Source organism: Mandrillus leucophaeus, unplaced genomic scaffold, assembly GCF_000951045.1.
Source record: "Mandrillus leucophaeus isolate KB7577 unplaced genomic scaffold, Mleu.le_1.0 Scaffold285, whole genome shotgun sequence".
NCBI classification, from domain to species: domain Eukaryota; kingdom Metazoa; phylum Chordata; class Mammalia; order Primates; family Cercopithecidae; genus Mandrillus; species Mandrillus leucophaeus.
The window spans coordinates 152,704-161,741 of NW_012102976.1; the positions used below are offsets into that span (position 1 = coordinate 152,704).

General features: G+C 42.8%; 1 long non-coding RNA gene across 1 annotated transcript in view; it reads left to right on the forward strand.

Annotated features, from left to right (window-relative positions):
• Positions 1-8,672, forward strand: part of LOC105543527 — a 23,759-nt gene extending 15,087 nt beyond the window's left edge. Inside the window, exon 2 of the long non-coding RNA XR_001006632.1 lies at positions 8,447-8,672. This is a non-coding gene — a long non-coding RNA (uncharacterized LOC105543527). The remainder of the gene's footprint in view (positions 1-8,446) is intronic.
• The last annotated feature ends 366 nt before the right edge of the window (positions 8,673-9,038 follow it).

The window sequence follows — 9,038 nt, forward strand, 5'->3', positions numbered from 1 at the left end:
GGGTCATAAACTTAGTGTTGATTCAAGGGGTACTGATAAGCTTTAGGATGGGCAATAAAACTGACAAAGATGTATTAATTTAGGAAACTTACAGGTGGGGGCTCATCCCTCTTCCACCCCAAGATAGGCTTCATGAGTCCTATTAAAAGAACTTTATTTATTTTTATCCCAAAATGAATTTTTAAATCTGCTTAAGTAATTGAAACAATCTAATGACTGCGAGTTCTGCACCAATTTGTATGTAACAGGTGATTTTGGCTGAGACGTTTTTGTAACTATTGCCAGTCAACTACCCAGATCATGAACAAACAAACAAACAAATAAGCACTTTAGTGTGTTCCTGTAGAATCAGGACTAAACTTACAACCTGAAAAGGCTCAGCGATTCCTCTGTGGTGGAGAATGCTAGCTGTCCGCCAGAATCAGTGCTCCCATTTCCCAGGCTCCTTTGGAGTTTGGGAGGAATTGATTTGGGCAACTTTCAGCCTATTTACTTAAGAGTCGTCTCTGGCCCTGGACTGTCCTCTTTCACTTTCTGTGTGGCTGGAATAGAGCAGCCCTGGGAAATGCATGTTGAAGATAGCAAGAGGCACTGTCAGCCCCAGCTCTCAAAGGACTATGTGGCTCAGAGCTGTCTGCTAACCCTAAGCCAGTCATCTAAGACCAAAATATGGCAGAGGCTACCTTCTGTATTCTCTGAGTTAGTGGGTCTTCCATCATAGCTACTTAGCCCACCTTGTCTAATGTACCCTCAAAAAACAGGGTTTCTGGCAAATTGTGCTGGGGAGTATGACTTGGACCTATGATCTCCCATCTTTGACCCTAAATCTCTGCTTTAGGACTCACAAAGTCCGGTGTGTCTTTGGGCACGTGCTTAAGCCTGCAGCACAGATTCCAACTAACCCGGCCACCTGTGTGGAGGCAAAGTCCATCTCACTCCCCAGGTCAGGGCTGAACAGGGCAGGGAGGAGAATGGTTGGCCTCCTCTTGTGAGAGGACCTTGCTGGTTTTGCTAATATATGGAAAAATGAAGCACAGGGGTAGACAAGAAGAATTTGAACTAGATAGGCTGGACCCTGTTCCTCCTATTATGAGATGTGTAATCCACCCTGCATAAGAGTGGGGCTTAGTCAGTGTTAAGCTCTGGCCAACTGAATCAGCCCTTCCTCCCTTGAGGAGCAACAGCAAGTAGTTAGGGAGAAAACATGGAGATTCTCTCTCCATCATTCCCCGGAAGGGAGGACACAGAAGCTGTATAGAAAAGACCTGGTGTAGGGAAGTGTATATTGATTAGGGTGGGAGATGGGGTAGAGAAAATGTTCCCGTTACTCAAACAAGTCAGCTATCAAATGTGCTCTCCAAGTTGATATGTTGAATAAGCCTAATTGGTGGCATCCACATCAATATTAGAGAATGTTTGCCAAATATGAGAATTTTGGTTTCACTGTTTGGTAATCCTGGCCTTTCTGGGACACACCCTCTGGGAGAGGACACAGAAGTATTGAATAATAGATGCAAAGGTAATGAATCCCCAGGAAACAGAATCTCAGTCACACCCTGTTCTTTCCCATGTCCTGTGACAGGTTCCTGGGTGACTCACAGGCAAGCCCACCCTAACATTTGTGGGGTTTGAGAGAAAAGTATCAACAGAGTTATTCAAATGTTTCGAATCAAGCTAACAAATTATAAAATATGTGCTATTCTTTGAGCCACGAATTGAAATATTTTAAAAAGCAAGAAAATTGCCTCTGAACACTGCTGCAAAGCTGTCTTTAATGCAATAGTCTGTTCCATTCATGCTACCTGAGGAAAGGTTGGGCAAGTTTTCTTCTCTTGTGTTTTAGTCACTCAAACCCATAGAACCTCTGCAGCAGTGTCCATCTCTGAAGTCCACAGCAGCAAGACCCACATCTCTGATGGCATTTGGATGTGAGGCAAGAGACGTGGGGAACATTTCCCTGAAGCCTGAACAGAGGTCAGGAGATCTGATGTTTAGGGTCAGGGTCTCAGTTGCAAGAGCTGAGGGACAAAGCTGTCCATGTGTTCTTTAACATTATGTCTTTTTTGTGTTTGTGACATGTGGAGCCCTCCAAAGCATGGTCCCCTCTTGCCTGGGCCTAAGGGCAGTATGTCTTGCACATTCTTCTTGGACGCTTACTTGGAAGATTTCTTGTAGTTGTGAATGGAGCCACTCCTGCTCTGCTGTCTGAGACTGTATCTGCTGCTCTGAGAGGGAACTTTCTTCCTAAGGATTCTTTCATTAGCATCCTGAATGGAGGGCGTTGTCTTTTCTAGTTCCTGATAGCCCTCTTTCTGGGGAACATGGGACAACAGCCCCACAGTTAGCTCAGGGGCTATTTGGGCAGCATTATCCTTTGTATTATCTGGAAGCATCCTTCCACATCAACAGTCAACCAGAGCACCCAGGCAGAATCTAGGCATCCAAGTTCTCAACCACTTCCCCAACTTCCCTTCAGTCCCACAGACTTCTTTTTCATTCTTTTCCTTCAGGACTGACTGAATCCTCCAGCAAATATGCAGGGCTCCTGCTCTCCGCGCCAGTAGCCAAACACCTAAACTGGGCCTGCAGATTACCATGGCCCCTTCCCCATCCCCCATTGCTACAGTTTATGCTCAACTACATTTTCTCCCAATAATCAGACAACAGGTACAACTGCTTCATAAAGCTGTTGCAAATTCCCTAATGATAAACTCACATCAGCACCAGGGAAGATGCTTGTCTTTCTATTCCCAATGGCTGGAGGGCATCCATCTAACCCTCCCAATGGTTATGGCAAATACCAAATGCTCCCCAATGGGGCTATGTCCTGATAAGTCTATTTCAGTTGAAAAAAAAAAAACCAGTAAGTTAAAAATGCATTTAATGCACTGAATTTACTAAACATCTTAGCTTAGCCTATCCTACATTAAAGGTGCTCAGAACACTTACATTAGCCTATAGTTGGGCAAAATCATTTAACATAAAGCCTGTTTTATAATAGTGCTGAGTATCTTGTGAAATTTATTCAATACTGTGCTGAAAATGAAAAACAGAATGGCTGTATGTGTACTCGAAGTATGATTTCTACTGAATGCGTATGGCTTTTTCACCATCCTAACCGCCAAAAAAAGGAAATTCCTGTAAGTTGGGCACTGTTTATAATTTACACAGATGTTTAAAAGAATGGGAGGCACTCACATAGGCTCTGCTTTACATCATTTAAAATCCGGATTTCCTCTTGTCAAAAGGTTATTTCTACCTACTCTAGATTTGGGCAAGTGCATTTACACAGGATTTATGGGATTTATAGCCTGAAACATACACCATGACTATTCAGGGGTTTTTTTGTTTATGAACTCAAAGGCTAATCTGCAGAAGACCTGCAGATGCTGAGACAAAGACGACACTGTCCTTAACCACGACTTTGGTGAAATGCAGTAGAACATGATCATAAGGGAAACCCATCATCCTTGAGCCTAAATGTAATATTTAATATCATTAGACTGGGGGTTTATCCTTGAGTATGTTGAGAAGAAAACTGATGTTCAATTTTGAGGGAAAAATAGAAGAATTATCTCGAAAATTGGTGAGTAGGATGACTCCTTTTTGGGGATGGGGTTGATTATACTTCAATTTTCTCCTGAGAAGTCCATACATATGTCATTAATTAGGATAGTTCAGCAAGGATTGAGATCCAATTAGAATACTACATTCCAATTTTGACCATCTCCTGGTTCATTTGTTTATGTATTTTGCTTTTAAAATAATAATTAAGCAAAATAATAATTGAACTTGATATGTGCCAGGCACTATAGTAGGCTCTTTCCCAATGTAATAACTTACTTATTCCCTGCCAAAAAACTTCTGTAAGATGGGTTTAACTGTGTTCATTTGACAGGTGATGGAGCTAAAGGTAGAAGAGGGTAGTCACCTACCAAAAATCTCACAAGTAACAAATCTCAAAGCTGGAATTTGAGCTTGCAGCTCTATGGTCCCAGAACCTTTTGCACTAACTCATACTGCCTTCTACAGTATTTGCAAATACACAGGTGCCCAGTCTAAACAACTCATGCTAAGGGAGTTCAGGGCTGGGGTGATGAACAGAAGTTTCACTGCAAAGGTGAAACTAGGAGGTGAGGGCTAGTCCTGACATTAGGTAACAGAGATGCATTTGAATACAGGAAAATATTTGCTTCTCTGAAAGTCTAGCCTGGGTAGAAACTGTCCCAGACTGTATCAGAATGCCAAGTCCTATGGTGTGTTGGTTTCATGTTCATGGGTAAAGTTAGGCTGGATTTTTGTTTTTAATTCAGGAATCCAAAAGACATCTTTCTTTTTTTTTTTCTGTTGAGGTTTATATTTGCTTGTATGGCAAAATACTGGAACGAATGTGATGCAGCAGAGAAAAAAAAAAGCAGCTTTAATATAAACCTACTCTTTCCTCCCTGCGAGGCCAAAAGTTTCAGCAGAACACTCCATTGCTCTAATTCCATTCGGTTACAGCTGCTCACCATTCAGAAGCCAAAACTCAAGAGACAAGAGTTGGTGGGAGCAAAAGCAAGTTTATCTGGAGGGCCAGCAAATTGAGAAGAGGGTAGACTAGTGTCCTAAAGCACCATCCTAAGTCAGTACAAATTTTAGTCTCTTTTTAAGTTAAGCACAGGGGAAAAGGAGGGGGTCAGAATCAAGAGGTAACCAGTGATCACAGACATCTGCGTGTCAGTGAGGGTCTGAGAAGGGTGGGAATTTCTTTGTTCTTGGTCAGATCACAATGCTTCTATAAACAAGTTATAGAACACAGTTAACTATATTTAACAAAACATAGTTGTTTACATACTTCTCCTTTAATCCCAGAGTTAGTTTAAAAAACTACATGATTGCTGTTTTTGTGTATTATCTCAGTGTTCTAAAATTATCCTAGCCTACATACAGGAATGGGTAGAGGCCCCTTCAACAAAAATGGAGTTAGTTATTTTAGTTCTTTGGCTGTTTCATTGTTACACATTTGCTTTGGGCACACAGCCTTGGTCCCCCCCATCCCCTATTTCAACCCTACTGGGGTTCTCCGTATAACAAAACACCTTGTGAGTTTTATGTCAACAGGGAAATATTAGAGAATAGTATATGTTCCACAACTTTGGGCAACATGAACCTTTGTGAGCAGGACATTAGCATTTCCTTTTCCATCATTATTGAACTAATTTTGTGGTGCAAAATAGAGGGGGTGATGATGTCACCTTGGGGACGAGAAGTGGAACTGTGAAGCAAGTTCCTCAGGGCCTCCACACACCTGCCTAGCTCTCCACACAGGGCTCTCCATTCTTGGAAAGGATCAGAACTTTCACTGAGGTTTTTTTTTTATGTTTCCTTATATCACCTCCTGGTTTTATATTTATTCCATGTTTCTTTATATCACATGAATTAATCTTATTGTAGAGAGAGGAGGTGCAATGTAACCATTAAAAACAGGGACCATTGTGGAAGACAGTGTGGTGATTCCTTCAAGACCTAGAGGCAGAAATACCATTTGACCCAGAAATTCCATTACTTGGTACATACCTAAAAGAATATAAATCATTCTATTCTAGTATAAAGATACATGCATGTATATGTTTCTGGTAGCACTACTCACAATAGCAATGACATGGAGTCAACCTAAATGCCCATCAATGATAGATTGGATAAAGAAAATGTGGTACATATACACCATGGAATACTATGCAGCCATAAAGAGGAATGAGATCATGTCCTTTGCAGGGACATGGATGGAACTGGAAGCTGTTATCCTCAGCAAACTAATGCAGGAACAGAAAACCAAATACTGGATGTTCTCACTTGTAAGTGTGACTTGAATGATGGGAACACATGGACACAGGGAGGGGAACAACAGACACTGGGCCCTGCCGGAGAGTAGGAGGATTGAAGAGGGAGAGCCTCAGGAAGAATAGCTAATGCATGCTGGGCTTAATACCTAGGTAATTAGATGATCTGTGCAACAAACCACCATAGCACACGTTTACTTATGTAACAAACCTGCACATCCTGCATATGTGCCCGTGAACTTAAAATAAAAGCTGGAAATAAGAAAAAAAACAAAAAACAAACAAACAAAAAAACAAACACAGGAATTATGGAGGCAACTGGATCATTTCTGTCACTTTCTAGTTGTATGACCTTGGGTAAGCTACTCAATTTCTCTGTAAATAGTCTATAAAATGGGGAGGCAATTCCTCCCATCCAGGTTTGCTAAGAGGCTTAAATGTAAAACTGTATGACAGCCCTTAGCAAAATGCTTACTACATTGTAAATGCTCAAAAAGCGGTAGTCATTATTGTTATTGGTTTGTGTCTTTCATGTTTCTAGTTTCTTGGTGAGAGAGTCATGACTATTTTTTTTTTCTTCGACAGCAGGATTGTTGACAATGTCTGTGTCTACACCAGTGTTTCCTAATTGCCGATATAGGCCATGGAAGGAAAATGTTCTTGCCTTTGGTTTTCCCCTCCCTGCCCTGTTTCTGGGTGGTCTTTCCCCGCTCCCACCTCATCTCTTCTTCCACTCCTTACCCTCCACCTCCAGATTCAGGGTAGAGAATATAGGCGTGCTGTTACCAGTGTTCAGCATAATCTTAATGGAAAAATGCTATTCTTCATAATCTCACAATACTAAGCTGCTTCTGTTAACAAAAAACTATTTATTGTACAGACCAAAAAACCTCTGGTGACTGAATTTTCTCTATTTTTTTCCAATCAGTCATGCAATATACACTTAATACAACTCTGAGACTCCTTGATAACAAACTAGCAAAAATGAGGATAAAACACTTTGCAGACTAAAAGTTCCATTTAAATCCTTGTTTTTGACCCAAGCAAATACAGGGGTAGGAATGCTGAATGTTCAAAAGAGTTGTCTCTATCCCCAAGAGAAGTGGCCTGGAAGGGAGGGAGAGGTCATCATCAATGAGGTGTCATTGGCAGTCATGCTGACATGGTCTCAGCCATTTGCTGATTCCCTTGGAAGGGTGGCTCCACTCGGGGCCCCGCTCAGGGTCTGGGCCAGCTCACCCCCACTCTCTATTCCTGCTGTGACTGTCTGCACAGCCACGCCATCAGCCCAGCAATTCCTCTTGCCTTCGCAGAAAATTCACGCTTTCCTGGCACTTAGAAATGGTAGTAGATCTGGAAAAGGAAATCAAAGTGAGGTAGACAGGGTAGAGCCCAGTGTGGGAGTCACTGCATGAGTAAGTCTGGGTTCAAGTCTGGGCTCTAATGCATCCTGGCTGGGAGCCTCTGAGTAAATAATTCAGCTTCTTGAACCCGATTATCTGTAAAACAGTGCTTCCTTTATTCATCGTTAGATATTGAGTGAGTATTTACTGTATGCCAGCACTGTTCTAGGTGCCCACTGGTGCTAGGGATGGGGGTGAGGGGCTATGGGTATAGAGAGTCCAGGTTTAAAATAAGTGAGAGAAGAATTCACTGAGAAGGTGACATCTGAGCAAACACTTGAATGAAGTGAGGGTCTCTGGGGGAAGAACGTTCTTCAAGAGGTAGCTAGTGCAAAGGCCCCGTGGTAGGAAGGAGCCTGATGTGCTAGAAGCCCAGCGAGGGGGCCAGTGTGGCTACAGCAGTTGAGAGAAGCAGACAATAGCAGAGATGGGCCAGCTCCCTAGCCAAGGTGTGTGAAGCCACATAGTTCTGGGAAGGATTGGGCTTTCACATTAAGATAGGATGGGAAGTCATTGGAGGGTTGTGAGCCAAGGACTTATGTTTTGCGAGGGTCACTCTGGTTACTGTGTTGAGAATAGACCATAGGGAGGCCTACCCGGGAAGCAGGGAAACGGGTTAGGAGGCTATTGTCTCTGCGTGACAGGTGGTGGAGTGGACTAGGGTGTAGCTGTGGAGGTGGTGAGAAAAGGCTGAATTCTGGAGATAGCTTAAAGGAAGAATGAATAGCGTTTCTGATGGAGTGGATGTGGGTGTGAGAGAAAGAAAATAGGAGAACTCAGAGGTTTTTGGCCTGAGCAGTTGGAAGAATTGTGTAGCTATTAACTGAGATGGGAAAGCCGGGGGAGGAAGGGATGGGAGCTAGATGGAGAACATGATGATAATAATAATTTTGCCCTGCCTCCCTCACAAGACTAAATGTGATGATTTATGTGTAATTTACCCCGCAAATATGCTCTGTGGTATTCAAAGGGCCCTCTCCTTCCTGTACAGAAGTGGTCTATTCTCTGGACATACTCCTCTCTCTCACTCCTCAGGTGGTGCCAGTTGGTGGGGGAGAATGTTCCTGACATGTGGACCCGAATCTGGCAGGTATCATCTGAGCTACGTTTAGGTGGATATTTTGGGATAGGTCCTCACAACTGTGACTCAAGTATGACTTAACAGTTAATATCTTTATTTCTCCCTAACAGAATATTGTTTCTAATTTTTCTTTTATATAGCAACTGATGTTGCCATGCAGATCCCTTGGTTGCTATGAGATGGTAACATCACTCTGCCCCGCGATTGGCCAGTGCCTCCTCAGCTGTGGTGCCTCCCAGGCTGTGTGGTTCTCATGTGGGCCACTGACACAGAGCTGTTACTATGGTGAACTTTACAATTTCCTTTGATTGGTGGATTTCAGAAATAGGCCATCAGTGGAATTCATTATATTCAGCTAAGTAAAAATGAAAAATACCGTAACTTTCCCCTCATCACCAACAGGAAGGAAACGTGACCCTTCATGACATAATAAATCGCTGTTAGGTAACTTAGGATCCTTCAGGAGACTGAAGCGGGATGATCCTCCTATGCCAAATTTGGGTGGGAAATATTTTCCCTGTTGCTTTGAGTTGGCTCTTCAGAGTTAAGAGCAATGGGTCAACCAGAGCTGGAACTTCAGCGTTGGGAGGAGGTGTGGGATGGGGCATGCACTGAAATGTAAACTCTATTGTCTCTGGAGTGATGGGTGATGCGGGCAGCCTGAGTGTGGAGGGCAGTTTTACATCTCAGGACAATGTTTTCTCAGATGCTCTTCCAGAAAAGAAAGCCAGG